This window comes from Hemitrygon akajei, unplaced genomic scaffold (assembly GCF_048418815.1).
Source record: "Hemitrygon akajei unplaced genomic scaffold, sHemAka1.3 Scf000054, whole genome shotgun sequence".
Classification (NCBI taxonomy): Eukaryota; Metazoa; Chordata; class Chondrichthyes; order Myliobatiformes; family Dasyatidae; genus Hemitrygon; species Hemitrygon akajei.
This window is the reverse complement of record NW_027331940.1, coordinates 2,177,363-2,194,168: the sequence shown is the minus strand read 5'-3', so window position 1 is coordinate 2,194,168 and position 16,806 is coordinate 2,177,363. Positions and strand designations below refer to the sequence as shown.

At 44.9% G+C, this 16,806-nt stretch overlaps 1 protein-coding gene and 2 non-coding genes across 3 annotated transcripts in view; 1 reads left to right on the top strand and 2 right to left on the bottom strand.

Annotated features, from left to right (window-relative positions):
- Window positions 1-16,806, bottom strand: part of LOC140721367 (uncharacterized) — a 558,567-nt gene that overhangs the window by 466,902 nt on the left and 74,859 nt on the right. The gene's annotated exons all lie outside the window — the stretch shown is intronic.
- trnar-ucg (transfer RNA arginine (anticodon UCG)) lies at window positions 2,213-2,304 on the bottom strand. Its single transcript is given in 2 exon segments — window positions 2,213-2,248; window positions 2,268-2,304. It is a non-coding gene; the product is annotated as a tRNA-Arg (tRNA).
- On the top strand, window positions 4,507-4,588 carry trnas-gcu (transfer RNA serine (anticodon GCU)). Its single transcript has one exon. It is a non-coding gene; the product is annotated as a tRNA-Ser (tRNA).

Below are 16,806 nucleotides of genomic sequence, written 5' to 3'. Positions count from 1 at the left end.
TGTGCACGACAGAGCACTGACGTCTTCATGGACATCTTCAAAGGTTTACAAGCTGCCGTCCCCATATGCATCGAATCCGCCGCTATGTGATGTCAGCATTCAGTTTGTGTGGACTAGATTATTAAATGCTTTGGCTTAATATGGTCAGACAGCATGTTCGGTACTATGAGCAATTTTGGGCACCTTATCTAGGGAAGGATGCATTGGCATTGGAGAGGGTCCCGGGGAAATACACGGCTATGATCCAGAAATTAAAGGGTTAACGTGTACGAAGCGTTAGATAAATGTGGGTGCATATGATTGAAAACTGTAGAATATTGAAAGACCGTGAGAGTGTAGATGTGGTGGGAATAATTCACATAGACAAGGCAGTCCAGGACCAGACAGTACTGCCTCAGAATACAAGAACTTCCCTTCAGATGAAAGATTAGGAGAAATTTCTACTTTCAGCGTGGTGAATCTGTGGAATTCATTGCTATGGACGGCTGTAGAGGCGGAGTCAATGGGTGTTTATAAGGTAAAGGTTGGTAGGTTTGTGATCAGTCAGGGCGCCAAAGGTGACGGGCAGAAGGCGGGAAAATGGGGGTTGATGGGAATAATAAAGCAGAACAAGGTGTCAACTATCACCCACAATCCCCCCCCCCAAAGTTTCAGCAGAAAGCATCAGCGCCCACCGCCCACCGAATAAGCAATGTCCTCAGAGAGAGATGTGCTCAATGGTGGAAGAGCTTTACCGGACATGTACTGAGCCGAACCCATCACATTCTGTAGGAACTTCAGTTGACATTGATGTTCCCATACCTAGCCATGAGGCAGCCAGTCAATACGCTCTGTATCACATCTATAGAGATTTGTCAACGTTTCAGATGTCATGCCGATCTCCGCAGACGCCTAAGAAACTAGAGGCACTGTCGTTTCTTTATTCGCATTTGCACTTGTGATGTGTCCAGGGCAAACCCTCTGAAATAGGAACATCCGGGGATTTAAAGTTGCTCACCCTCACTGATCCTCCGATGAGGAATGGCTCGTGGACCTCTGGTTTCTTCTCCCTTTGCTTTGCTTGCATTGAGTGGGACGTTCAAGGGCGGGGTGGAAGCTGGAGGCGAAGTGGGTGACATTGTCGAGCTCAGTGTGAATGCAGGAAGCGGCAGCAACACTGGTCGACGTAGCGCTGGGAGCGCTAGGGTGAGTTACCGGGGAAGGTGTGGTACATTGGTTTGGTAGATTGATTTACTTAGGCAACGAAACGGGAGACATATCTGGGGCCTATGCGAGTGTCCATGGCGACCCATTGAACTTGGATTAAGTAGGAGGAGGCGGAGGAGAAACTGTTGAGGTGAGGACCGGTTCTGCCAGACGGAGGACGGTGGTGATAGAGCGGAAGTGGCTGGATCTTTCCTTGAGAAATGCGGAGAGTTTTAAGGCCCTCTTGATGGGGGGCTGGAAATCCATTGAAAAAATGAGATGGTCATAGCCAGGGAATTGAAAGTCAGCGAGTTGATCGAGCGCACGGGACGTGTTACGAATGCAGGTGGGAAGAGACTAAATTACGGGGCATAGGATGGACTGGAGCTACGAGACAGTCAGGTTTGTGAATTGAGTAGGGGGTAGAAGCGGACTGTTCAGGGCAATGGAAACACGAGTTATCCACAGTGAATGGTGGTTCACCAGAGTTGATGATGTCAGTGATAACGTTGGAGATAGTTCTCTGATCGTCCGGAGACGGGCTTTTTCAAGGTGTAGGCGTGAGGATTCCTGATGTTGAGGCGGTTGATGTCTAGTTGGCAATTAGTGATGAAGATATCCCACAGCAGGCAGCGAACCAGCGCGTTGTGTCCAAGAAGAGGAGGAGGGTTGGAGACAGGAGAATGCACCATCAGTTCTGTGTGGTGAATTCTTGCCGAAAAGGTGTGCTCGGAGACGGAGCTGAATGTGAAATAAACTTCACCTTCCCAACAGTAGCTCCTCCTGAACGTCTGAGAAGATCCAGCGAATTGTTTATGAAAGTGTCCGCAGAAATACTACACAGAATAGACAGGTAATATTATACGTTGCGTACAACGAAGACGAGGCATTAGTTTTCCCCGGGGGTGGAGTACTCCGATTAATCCCCAACCGGAATTGAGACAACCATACTGCAGGCCGGAATTGAGACAACCATACTGCAGGGAGTGAGAGACAGAATGGAACCGAATCCTCCAGTTTGGCAAAACGACCGTGGCAGGACTCGAACCTGCAATCTTCTGATGACTTTCACCAGTCAAGCACCGAAGTCAGACGCCTTATCCATTAGGCCACACGGCCATATTCTATGAAAAAGGCCAAGGGGAACATGTTGACTGCAGCAAGGAGTTTACACCTGTAAAATGATTTCTTGACCGAACTAAAAGTACACGCCTGCTGTGATTTCATCCCAGTTGAGCATTCGACCATTTGTTGTGTCAATATCTCTCCATGCATTCCTGTTTTGGGCTGTTCAATATTCCATTTCTGTTACATAGAAAGGAATTGTCAAAGGCACACGCCACTGTCTTTTGCAGCGGCGTTATATTCTGGGATTGGAATCAGTGACAATGGTCCACCACATTCAATACATTATTGACAGTGAACTCGATTTCTTTATAGCTATTTCAGCCGTTGGTATTGTGTTCCAGAACCGGGCGGCCATGTGTTTGTGTTGGTTCAGCGTTAGGATGTTCGGATCTGCGGCTGCGCAGATGCGGACGTTGCCTTTAGCGCGTCCTAATGTGGTAGTCACCGGGTTATTGCATTTGCCAATACACAGAAAATCATCATTGTCGAACCAGATGGCAAATTCTAATAGTATCTGTTTACTTGAAATCGAGCAAAATGATAGCAACGCTATTAAAATTTTATTTAATTCAACATAAATTTATCTCATTTTACAACTCTAAACATTCACAGTTTCACTGAGTTACAGAGCACGGAATGAATACTTATGCCACAGCAGCTCCATAGCGTCTAAAGTGCATAATACCTATTCCCATGTTTCCTGTGGTTGGCACATATTTCTCTAAACTGTCCTTATCCACCTCCATGAATTCCTGATAAGCACGGCAAGCAAAGCAATCGGCAGAGAATCTGAACAGAAATAGATAGATAGATAGATAGATAGATAGATAGATAGATAGATAGATAGATAGATAGATAGATAGATAGATAGATAGATAGATAGATAGATAGATACTTTATTCATTCCCATGGGGAAATTCAACCTTTTTTACAATGTCCCATACACTTGTTGTAGCAAAAACTAATTACATACAATACTTAACTCAGTAAAAATATGATATGCATCTAAATCACTAACTCAAAAAGCATTACTAATAGCTTAAAAAAAAGTTCTTAAGTCCTGGCGGTTGAATTGTAAAGCCTAATGGCATTGGGGAGTATTGACCTCTTCATCCTGTCTGAGGAGCATTGCATCGATAGTAACCTGTCGCTGAAACTGCTTCTCTGTCTCTGGATGGTGCTATGTAGAGGATGTTCAGGGTTTTCCATAATTGACCGTAGCCTACTCAGCGCCCTTCGCTCAGCTACCGATGTTAAACTCTCCAGTACTTTGCCCACGACAGAGCCCGCCTTCCTTACCAGCTTATTAAGACGTGAGGCGTCCCTCTTCTTAATGCTTCCTCCCCAACACGCCACCACAAAGAAGAGGGCGCTCTCCACAACTGACCTATAGAACATCTTCAGCATCTCACTACAGACATTGAATGACGCCAACATTCTAAGGAAGTGCAGTCGACTCTGTGCCTTCCTGCACAAGGCATCTGTGTTGGCAGTCCAGTCTAGCTTCTCGTCTAACTGTACTCCCAGATACTTGTAGGTCTTAACCTGCTCCACACATTCTCCATTAATGATCACTGGCTCCATATGAGGCCTAGATCTCCTAAAGTCCACCACCATCTCCTTGGTCTTGGTGATATTGAGACGCAGGTAGTTTGAGTTGCACCATATCACAAAGTCCTGTATCAGTTTCCTATACTCCTCCTCCTGTCCATTCCTGACACACCCCACTATGGCCATGTCATCAGCGAACTTCTGCACATGGCAGGACTCCGAGTTATATTGGAAGTCTGATGTGTACAGGGTGAACAGGACCGGAGAGAGTACGGTTCCCTGCGGCGCTCCTGTGCTGCTGACCACCGTGTCAGACCTACAGTCTCCCAACCGCACATACTGAGGTCTATCTGTCAAGTAGTCCACTATCCAATCCACCATGTGAGAGTCTACTCCCATCTCCGTTAGTTTGTGCCTTAAGATCTTGGGCTGGATGGTGTTAAAGGCACTAGAGAAGTCAAGGAATGTAATCCTCACAGCACAACTGACTCCATCTAGGTGAGAGAGTGATTTGTGCAGCAAATACGTGATAGCATCCTCCACTCCCACCTTCTCCTTATACGCAAATGTGTGGACATTAAGCAGAAGTTTTCAATGCTGTGAATAAATTCTGAATTTTGGAACACAAGAGCGAGAAGAACAGACGAGGTGGCCGAGAGGATAAGGTGTTGGACTGCTAATCCATTGTGCTCTGCTCGCGTGGATTCGAATCCCATCCTCGTCGTCCCGATATTTATCGGGGGGGGGGGGGGGTGGCACCTTTAAAACTCTCACTTTAAAACATCCAAATTTAGTCACAGGGACGCCAGACGGTTTGTTATGCGAATCATGAAATTCATTGCCATCGACGGCTGGAGATGCCAAAACACTGAGTATACTAAAGCGTGGATTGGTTGGTTCCTGGTTAGTCTGGATGCCACGTCACGGGGAGAAGGCGGGAGAATGGGATTAAGAGTAGTTATAAATGAGCCATGATAGAATGGGAGAGAAGATTCGATCGGCCGAGTGGACTACGCCTGCTCCTGTATATAATGGTCTAATCACACTGGAAATGATGGGGGATCCAGCTAGAATATGAAGCTGGAGGTGAAAAAAATGGAAGGCGATAGATAAAGCTAATTAGGTGGAGTAGGGGCGGAATGAAAGAAAAAATCGTGTCCCCATTATTCCCCACAGCAGCGCTGAGGTGTCTATAAAAACACAGGGTTCTGTTTATTGAACTGGTGTCTTTTTGAAGGTCCAAATTACGGCTTTGATTACTCTAACATGTTGGCATACCATTCAGTTTGTGTTCGGGTCTGCTGGCCTCTTCAGCCCTGGCAGTGTCTCTCCAGGACGTCACAGACACGCGGTCAGTATGCCGAGTGGAGAGTTTGTGCCGATCCCATCAGAACTAATTCACGTCCTTCTCCGTCTGCAGATCTGCTGCGTAAAGACTCACATTCACAAATCTTTAAAACGCACCTTCTCAACTGTTTGGCAGCGGCTATCTGCTTATGTGTAGCTGTTGGGGGAAAATAGTTTAATTTTCTTCCACACCCTCCTGTAACAGCCAGAAAAGAAAAAGATCTTGAGATAGGATATGGTAACATATATGGACTTTGATGATAAACTCACTTCGATCCGGTGATTTCTAACGTATCCTGAGATTGGAATAACATAGGGATTCGTGTTTTAATTGGAGATCGTTTAATAACTTGTCTTAATTTGATTTTTCGCAAACGCACAACTGTGATTGAGTCATCCCGTGATTGTACACTTCGGCTCTTGATGGAAAATTCACAATTTAATATGCAGAATAAGGGTAGGGTATTTAGAATTAAATGTAATATTGTGCTCTGATATTCAGTCACAGTCCGTGGTCGATGATTATGGGGTATTATTATTGACGAGTTTAAATATGAACGTCACTGCCGTGCCCGAGTTGGGACAGGAAATGTAACGGCAGTGTTAGTTTAGTGAGGGAAGTTCTGAATGAGCAATGGGATGATCTGTGCAGATATTCATGGACCTGATAGAAACATTTCTAACACGATTGCCGATATTGAGGGAGAAGTCTTGTCCCTGTGGTCAGTGACCGGTCTGAATACACAGTGACAATACCAGAGCGTCAGTGATGCGCCACCAGCAGTCGTGATCGCTCTGTTTACTCCACGTTGAAGTGACAGGTCAGATCACTCGCGTTTCTCCTCTGATTCAGGGAATAAAGCGATAACCTGTTCAAGCTATCCTTATAGCTCTGTCCTCAACACCCCGCAACAGTCTCGTAAAATCTCTATCAACTCATTCAATCTTATTGATATCGTTCCTTCAGAAAGGTGACCAGATCTGCATACAATACTCCTAATTCGGCCTCAGCGACGTCGTAAAACTTCAACATAACATCTCATCACCGATACCCAGTACCTTAACTTATGAAGGTCAATGTACCAAATACCATCTTTACGGCCCTGTCGAACTTTGATGCCGCTTTCGAGAGATTATGGATCTCCATTCCCAGATCCCCCTGTTCCACCGCACTCATCGCTGCCCCAACATTCAACGTGTGAATCCTCCTAACGCAACAGCTCGCAGTTCCCTGAATGAAATTACATCGACCACTTCTCAGCCCATTTTACCGGCTGCTCCACTGACTCTGAATGACTTTGATGGATTTGGGGAAGTCAGATAAGTTTGGAACACCCGCCAATGGCATTAGGTCTGTGCTAAGTCTGAAGGAACGCGCAGTTCCAGAGTTTTCAGTCTCTCGATCCCTATAGGTAAAACACCAAAGTATGTGCGCTGTATTTCCCCCGCGTTTCCTTCACATTGGAATCCGGCGACGTGTCTGTCCCCGCCTTCCCACTCGACCAAACTGAGGCTTTATAAAAACACTACAGCAATTGCACCCCACATTGCGGACTGACATTCGCATTACCACAAAACTAGCATCGACTTTTCAAGCTTCCGTTAACACTGAGATTGCAAGATGTTTCCGGAATCCTTGGTCTCGGTCAGCGATACCCGGGACACGATCTCCAGTCTCGAACTGCGAACTGAGGGAACTGGACCGCTAAACAGGGGAGGTTTCGGGAACAGAGAATCGCACGCTGGAGCGGGGCAGTGCATCCGCACCAGGTGGACGGTGGGACTTGCAAGACAGAACTGTGGGTCACCAGGGCGGCGCTGATCTACACTGACAAACGTAGGTCGTTCCACTCGGGAAGAGAGGGGAATATACACTGGTGAATGCAGAAAAAAAACGATTCAAAGGGTCGTCAGTTGAGCTGGAGTGAGGAATCATGCGCGATAGTAAAAGCGAGTGCGGAATGAGACGAACACGTATTTACACGGGTCCCCTTTGGTGCAGAGTTTGCCTGCAATGAGTGGTGAATTAGTTGAGCCAGGCAGGGAAACATCATTACTTCATGACATCCTTCCAGCAATGAGAGCCAGGGGATGTTTTATCGCGTCCTTCAGTTGCTCCCTGAACTTGGTCTGGGTGACGGCGTAAAGAGCCGTGTTTGTGCAGCAGCTCAGAAGCTGCAGCATCGAGCCCAGTTCTCGCAGAGAATCAGGAGGAAGATTCGCCGCAGAGGAAGCAGTCAGTCGGCTCCACAAAGAATAAACAGTGAACGGTCCCCACAGCAGGACGAAATTACCAGAGATGATCATCAGTAAAACGAGGGATTTCCTGCGGCTCTCCATCTCCGGGTCCCCGGCACCCTGTCCCTTGTCAGCACACCGGAGTCTCCTGCGCCCTCTGCTGGTGACTAAAACATGCCGGACGGTTAATGCATTCGTCAGCAGAACCAATATGAATGGGATTACAGGGCTGAGAAGGTAATGAAATAAGTCTATTGGCATTGCGACAGATAAAGGCAAATAATACACAGTTTTCATACAAATAAATGGAGCAATTATCACTCCATAATTTCCTGAGAGCCGAAAATACCAGTAAGTGTTTCTTAAACAGCTGATCGCAGTCACTGTCCCCAGAATCACAGCCGCAGTTTTCCTGGTGCAGTATTTTGTTTTCAGCTTCTGGCAACAAATGGCCACAAACCGGTCAAAGGTGGAAGTGACGGTGAACCAGACCGAACAATCGGTGGCGGCGTAAAGCAGGACGGCGTGGATATTACACACTGGTGTATCCCTACCCCAGAGGAAAAGTTTCATTGGTGCGTAAGTATTCGGAATCTTGCTCAATATCAGGTCCAGGACAACGACCATAAGATCCGCCGCTGCCATGGCAACCAGGTAGCGAGTGACAACTCTGGAGAGACCGCACTTTCCTCTGGACAGGATTAAAACCGTCACCAGATTCACTGCGAGGAGGGAGAAAAAATTATATAATAATCAAGTGACACACATCAGGAAGCGTTTTCTGTTAAGAATTTATCCGATTTGTGACTAGTGTGTAGACTTTTTTGTCTGGCGCTCAGTCGACAGGGCGGTTGGCTGCGAGAATATTGCGGATTTAAATTATATTTATATCAAAGCCACGGTCATGACGTGATGTGTGCAGCGTCTGGACAGAATTTACCGGTTACATCACTGACCTGCGCAAAACCGAGTGTTACAGTGAACAGCATCGCTGCAGAATTACCAAAATGTCTTATACGGAGTGGGCGACAGCAGCAATGATTTCAAATGGGCGATAAACATTAGAAAACAGATAAATATTGTTGCATAGTTAAGCTTTGGAGAGAGACTTACCAGGAAGAGCAATGACAGCGAGGACGGGGAAGTAAATCACTTGAATGACTTTTAATGCGTGTGCGATTCGAAGATCCAAGGTCATCCATTCATAATTCGCAAAGACAAACTGAGCAGCCCAGAAGGCATTCTTCGGAATTTCTGCCACACTCCACGCTGCTGTTCCCGGACTCTGATCCATTCCGGAACCAGCAAACCTTCCTTCTGCAGCGTGCTCTCTCTGTCCCGCTGTGTGGATCGGCGAGTCACTGTGAGTGCCGGAGCGGCTGTTCAGTGAGAGCTCAGTGATTCAGATGCTTATTAATAGGAGAGGGGAAACTCCCTTGTGACGCTGAAACCCTCCGTGGAAATGACGATATCGGCATTTAATGAAATGACACATGCAGTTAACCCTTTTGGCGTAGCAGCTGACTAGCAGGTGTGGGGATGTGTCAAATAATATCGATGTATGAAGTTCTATATGTTCATAATTTATTTATAAAATATTCACTCGATTTCGCAAAAAACTGAGAGTAAAATTCGAAGATAAGGTTAGAATAAAACGTGCAGATTCTATCATTAAGCTCATTTAAAGAAAAGCGATATATGTTTCAAAAGCTTACTTTTGAATATTGTGATTGAACAGCAGGGTGGCATGAGTACATAGAACATAGAATAGTACAGCACATTACAGGCCTTTCGGCCCACAATGTTGTGCTGACCCTCCAACACTACCTCACATATAACCCCCAACTTAAATTCCTCCATATACTTATCTAGTAGTCTCTTAAACATCACTAGTGTGTCCGCCTCCACCACTGACTCAGGCAGTGCATTCCACACACCAACCACTCTCTGAGTAAAAAAACCTTCCTCTGATATCCCCCTTGAACTTCCCTCCCCTTACCTTAAAACTATGTCCTCTTGTACTGAGCAGCGGTGCCCTGGGGAAGAGGAGCCGGCTGTCACTCTGTCTATTCGTCTTAATATCTTGTACACCTCTCTCATGTCTACCCTCATCCTCCTTCTCTCCAAAGAGTAAAGCCCTAGTTCCCTTAATCGCTGATCATAATCCATACTCTCTAAGCCAGGTATCATCCTGGTAAATCTCCTCTGTACCCTTTCCAATGCTTCCACATCCTTCCTATAGTGAGGCGACCAGAACTGAACACAGTAATTCGTACACAGTATTTGGCTTAAAGTGAGAGAGAGTGAGAGCGAGAGAGGGAGAGAAGCGAGAGAGACGGGGGGGAGGAGAGAGAGAGGGGGACTGACAGAGAGAGGGAGAGGAGAGAGAGGAGAGAGACTGAGAGAGAGACAGTCAGAGCGAGAGACAGAAAGAGACTGACAGAGAGAGAAGGGGAGAGAGAGAGAGAGACAGTCAGAGCGATAGACAGAGACTGACAGAGAGAGGGAGAGAGAGAGAGACCGAGAGACAGAAAGAGACAGAGAGAGAGAGAGAGAGAGAGAGAGAGAGAGAGAGAGAGAGAGAGAGAGAGAGAGAAGAGAGAGAGAGAGAGAGAGAGAGAGAGAGAGAGAGAGAGAGAGAGAGAGAGAGAGAGAGAGAAGAACATTATTATTCTTTGCCCCTCGGCCTTTCTGTTCCTTTTCAAGTGTTTCATGGCCAATTTTCATATCATCATGATACAGTAGATTTGTCCATGAAACATGTGGGGGAGAGTTTCTGAACTACAAAACCTTTTGCATTGGGACAGTTCCACTCCTCAGGAGTCCGTGTCCAGTGGCACAAACTGACATCTTCCTTGGTTCCAGTGAAGAACCATGAGTTCATCTGTGCTTTGAGATGCCCTTCGCTCTCTCCCCGGAGCGTTGCAGTGCAGAATACAAAAGATTATTCTGGCTTTCAGGAGATATTGAGGCCCCGGGTATTTTGTTCCTCTAAATGCCTCAGACTTTGAGGTGCTACCAAGACTCATTAATCATCATTCCACGTCCTGAGCTCATCTGACTTTTTTTTTAGTTGTCTTCTGTTGGTTTCCAGCTTCCCAATAGTTTCTTCTCTTTTCTTTACCCTCACTTTGGCTTTTATGTTGGCTTTGGTCCTCATGTCAGCCACAGTTGTGTCTTGCTGCCTTTCCAATCCTTCCACTTCTTGGGATGTATCGATCACTCAGCTTCTGAATTCTCCCAGAAACTCCAGTTGTTGCACTCCGTTGTCACTCATACCTTTTCCCCTTCCAAACAAGTTTGGCCAGCTTGTCTGTCACAGAATCATGGAGAAGATCAGTACAGAAAAAGGCTATTTGGCCCATCTAGTCGATGCAGCAAAAACATTTAAGCTGTCCTAATGCAAATACCTGCACTGGGACCCATCACCCTCCGTACCCCTGCCATCCAGGCTCCCATAAAAATTCTTTTAAATGGTGAAACCAAACTCATATCCACGACTTGGGCTGGCATCTCATTCCACACTCTCACAGCCATTTCAGTAAAGAGCTTTTCCAAATGTTCCCGTTAAATTTTCACCTTCCCCACTTACCCATGACCTCTGCTTGTCATCACCACACAACCTCAGTGGAAAAAGCTGCTTGCAATTATTATTTACCCTATCTATACCTTTATATTTTGTAAATGAGGGGGCATAGTTTAAGGTGATTTGAAATAGTTACTGTGGGGATGTCAGGGGTAATTTTTTTTTACACAGAGAGTGGTGGGTGCGTGCACTACACTGCCAGCTATTTGTGTGAGAGTGTTTCAGTTACTGTGGGTCCAGGAACCCATGCAGCTCAGTGGGAACAGGAATAATACCAATGGAGAGAGTCAAACTGAGCCAGGTCACAGATTGGAGACGGCAGAAATGGCCCCATTCTTATAGAGACAGGAAGAGCATCAGAGAGTTTGATGGTCATTTCAGATACCAGCACTGTGCCCAGTTAGATGATGATTTTCTCTCTCCAACTTGTGTCGAACTTCACTGTAACAGTGTGATACCAGATCACACCTTGACATCTCAAGTGATCTCATCTGAAATGTTGTCCTACACCATTGATGGATTTTGTAAATCTCTTTACAGATTACAAATGACAAGGGATTTGAGGGAATCGTGAACACAACACACCAGTTTTGTTGTCTCTGTCCAGATATATAAGAAGTGGAACAAGGGATTCACTTGATCATCATTCCTGCTCAGACTGTGGGGAAGGATTCACTCGGTCATCGCACCTACTGGTACACAAGTCAGGTCACACCGGGAAGCAGCCATTCACATGCTCGGAATGTGAGAAGGGATTCACTTGCTCATCCCAACTGAAGGTACATCAGAGAGTTCACACTGGAGAGAGGCCATTCACCTACTCAGAGTGTGGGAAGGGATTCACTTGCTCATCCCAAAAAAGGTACATCAGAGAGTTCACACTGGAGAGAGGCGGTTCACATGCTCAGACTGTGGGAAGGGATTCATTCAGTCATCCGACCTACTGGTAGACAAGTTAGTTCATACTGGAGAGAGGCCGTTCTCCTGCTCAGACTGTGAGAAGGGATTCACTTGGTCATTCCACGAACTGGTACACAAGTCAGTTCACACCAGGGAGAGGTCGTTCACCTGCTGAGACTGGTGGGAAGTGATTCACTCGGTCATCCTACCTACTGGCACACCAGTGAGTTCACGCCGGGGAGCAGCCGTTCACCTGCTCAGACTGTGGGACGGGATTCACTCGGTCATCTCAACTACAGAGACACCAGCGAATTCACACTGGGTAGAGTCTGATCACCTGCTCGGACTTTGGGAAGAGATTCTCTCAGCCAAATCAACCAAATGTGCATCACTGTCTTTACACTGGGGAGAGGCTGTTCACCTATTGTGAATGTGGGAAGCGATTCACTTATTCATCTAACCTTATGTAACTCTCGCTTCGGCTGGCAGCTTAAAATAGGAGGTGATAGTCCCTCCCCACCCGGCCAAACTTAAGAAATCTCATTTGGGTGGATGCTGCGTGATGTGTCCCCTGTTACAAATCAGTACTGTACCCCAAAATAACAGATGATACACAATGTGTGATTAAACAATTGAGCTTTATAATTCTTACTATGAGAATTGTAGTAAGTTAGAGAAGTCAATGTTCATGCCATCAGGTTGGAGGCTACCCAGCCGGTATATAAGGCGTTGTTCCTCCAACCTGAGTTTGGATTCATTTTGACAATAGAGAAGGCCATAGATAGACATATCAGAATGGGAATGTGACGTGTAATTAAAATGTCTAACTTCCGTTAATGCCTCTCCTCCACTTCTTACCCCATCCCTGACATATTTAGTTGTTTACCTGTTCTCTATCTCCCCTCCCCCTTTCTTTCTCCCGAGGCTTCCCGTCCAATGATCCTTTCTCTTCTCCAGCTCTGTATCACTTTCACCAATCACCTTTCCAGCTCTCAGCTTCATCCCACCCCCTCCGGTCTTCTCCTATCATTTAGCATTTCCTCTGCCCCCACTACTTTCAAATCTCTTATAATCTTACTTTCGGTTAGTCCTGACGAAGGGTCTCGGCCCGAAACGTTTCTCCCTATAGATGCTGCCTGGCCTGCTGTGTTCCACCAGCATTTTGTGTGTGTTGTTGTTTGAACTTCAGATTTCTTCGTGTTTGCATTTAGGGATATCGTCTTCAAGTGAATCGCCACACCACATACCCAGGCAAGGGTTAACATGTAAGTGGTCTCCACAGGATTCCCCAAACAAAATCCACTCCTGTGGATTATTCGGGGTGACAGGCACACATTCGATGTGCACTGGATCGATAATCAAACCACCCTTGTGGGCACAGGAGAGTTCCAAACAGTGACCCTTGGCCACTAGCTTCCTTGTCTAAATCCTTTTGTTCTCTTTCTTTGCGTCCTTCTGTCTGTGAGTGTCTGTGTCCTCGCTTAAAACGAAGCAGATTGCGAGTAATGTAAACAAGCTGCAAGTCAGAGAGTCCCGCCTTTCTGAGCTCTCTCTCGCTCTCTGTAAAAATCAAACATGAGCTGAGAAAGTCAGCGGCTGACGTCATTGTTAGTCCCCACCTCACTCAGGCTCAGGCACTCTCTTAAAGTGACAGTCCACAGCAAACGAAACCTAGGGATTCATAACACATCCCATACCCCAAAAAAATTATTTTTGCTCTAAAAGAGAAAAAAATTAACTGCAAGCTACAGTATGTAAAATAATGCGTGTATGGTTATCATGTAACACATTGCAGAATCGTATATAAATACCAGATTCTGCTTCACTATTAAAACTGTAAGCTTAGCATCTGGAAAGACAATCGCAATTATATTGCCCTTACTTTTCATATGCGTTATCTCAATACCATATTCTTGCAAAATCAGACTCTAGTTTAACAATCATCTGGTTTTGCCCTTTACCTTAATCAAAAACACCAACAGATTATGATCAGTATAAACTACAAGAGGTTTCTTCTCAGGACAAACATCGACATCAAAATGCCGCAAAGCCAAGATGAGTGACAACAACTCTTTCTCTAAAAACCATAGAAGATTACAGCACAGAAACAGGCCTTTTGGCCCTTCTTGGCTAGTGCCACTGACCTGCACCTGGGCCTTATCCCTCCAAGCCCCTCTCATCCATATATCTGTCCAAGTTTTTCTTAAATGTCAAAAGTGAGCCCGCTAACGTGGAATAGTTTCTTTGATGCTCATTGAATTTTCTCGAAAAATAAGCTACAGGATGTTCAACATCATCATCATCTTTCTGTAAAAACACTGCCCCGTCAGCTTCATCACTGGCATCCACAGCTATAGAAAACGGCTTTGTAAAGTCAGAGCAGAGATGAACAACATAAAAATGGCTTTCAATCGATTAAATGCCCACTGACGAGGTTCGGTCCGAAGAAACTTTTCACCCTTCTTCAGGAGATTAGTCAGAGGAAGAGCGATATAAGCAAAGTTCTTACAGAACTTACGATAATATCCAACCATTCCCAGAAGCCTTCTAAGAGCCTTCTTACCAGTCAGAATAGGAACTTGAGAAATTGCCTGGACTTTTGCCTGAAAAGAAGCCCACTTGCCTTGAGCTACAACATAGCCAAGATAGGTCACAGTGGTATGGCAAAATTCACTCTTAGCTAAATGTAAGGCTGGCCTGGGGAAGCCTCTCAAACAGCTTCTCTACTGCAGAGATATGTTCTTCCCAAGTGTCACTCCCTGTGACTAAGTCATCAATATAGGCATCTGTGTGTTCTGACCCTCGAATTACAGAATCAAACGTTCTCTGGAATGATCCTGGACCATTTTTCATTCCAAACGGCAAAACACTGTATTCATACAACCCAGAAGGTGTCACAAACGCAGACATTTCTCTACCTCTGTCCATCAATGGAACACACCAATACTCTTTGAATGGATCAATCTTTGTTGGAAAATTAGCTTTTCCAACTTTATCGATGCAATCATCCAAACTAGGGATAGGATAGGCATCTGTTTTTGTTACTGCATTTACCTTCCTATAACCAGTGCAAAATCTAATACTGCCATCAGGTCTGGGCACCATAACGGGGGGTGACTCCAATCTGATGCTGAAGGACTAATAATACCATTTTCCAGCATATTTTCAAATTCTTGCTCAGCCAATTTACACTTTTTTACTTTCATACGATATTGGTGTTGTTTAATAGGTTTAGCTTGACCAATATCTACATCATGTACTACGACCGTGGTTTCCTTGGGAACATCAGGAAATAAATCTTTAGACTTCAGAAGTAATTCCTTCAGGTGTTGTTGTTGCTCTGGCTGCTGATGTTCCAACTTGTTATCAATGTTTTCCAGAACAACCGAGTTCATTAGCCTAATTGGGACCACGTCTGGCTTGTGAAAAGTCTCAGACGAGTCAATTGTTTCATTCTGAGGGTTACCAGATTCATATGTTTTGACAACAACACACACAAATGGTGCCTGCTTGTCAAAATAAGGCTTTATCATATTTATGTGTACAACCTGTGTTAGTTTACATCGGTCGGGTGTTTTAATAACATAATTCACAATATTAATTTGAGAGCCTATTTTATACGGTCCATTGAGTTTCACCTGGAGTGGATTCGTCAACATTGCAGATAAAATAAAATAAGATAAGATATCCCCCACCTGGTATTTTCTTTCGCAAGCCCGCTTATCAAACCAACACTTCATTTTGTTTTAAGAAATCTTTAAGTTTTGTCTCACTGGACTACACGCTTGGTGTAGTTTGTTTTTGAACTTCAAAACATAGTCTAACAAGTTAACATGTACATCCCCATCAATCCACTGTTTCTTTAACAAAGTCAAAGGTCCCCTCAGTCTACAACCAAGTAGTTCAAGTGAACAAAAGCACAGTGATCCTGTACTGACTCTCTTACTGAGAACAAAAATAAATATATATATATTCCTTCATCGCAGTTTTTCCATTTTCAACACTGTATGTCTTAATCATTGTTTTGAGTGTAGAATGAAAACTTTCTACAGCCCTTGTGATTCCAGATGGTACGCAGATGATGTTATTTGTTCAGCTCCTAGTTCATAAAATACCTACTGAAATAATCCAGGTGTAAAATGACTTTCTTGATCAGACTGGATTTCTTCAGGCAATCCAGAAAATGTATTGAAAAAAACTTGTTAAGAACTTTCGCTACAGTTTTAGCTTTAATATTTCTGAGAGGTATTGCCTCTGGGAATCTGGATGCAGTGCACATAATACTGTGTAGTTACTGATGGCCAGCTTTAGGCTTCGGCAATGGGCCAACACAATCCACTATAACTTTAGAAAAGGGTTCACCGAATGCAGGTATAGACTACAGTGGGGCCACTGGGGTGACCTGGTGGGGTTTACCCACAAATGGACAAGTGTGACAGGTTTGCAAAAGGTCACATCTTTCCTGAAATTAAGCCAGTAAAATTATTTCATAAACCTGTTTACAGTTATATTCACTCGAAAATGGCCACCTAAGGGCATACTGTGGGCCAAAGTTCAAATTTAAGTCCTATAAACTTTAGGAACTACAACTTGGTGAACAATTGCCCAATCCTCACTCTCTGGTATAACAGGTGGCCTCCACTTCCTCATTATCACTCCATCCTTGAGATAATACCCTACTGGCACTTTCTTAATCTCATCATCTGAGAGATCTGTTTCTTTTAAAGCTTCAGTCTCACGGTCTCGGTTCTGTTCTGCTATAAACTCCTTCCTACATAGGGATAAATCTTTCTCATCAAACTTGCCACCTGAATCCTGTTGAAAAAATGAAGGCAGAAAAGTCCGTGAGATTCATCATAACCTGCATCCCG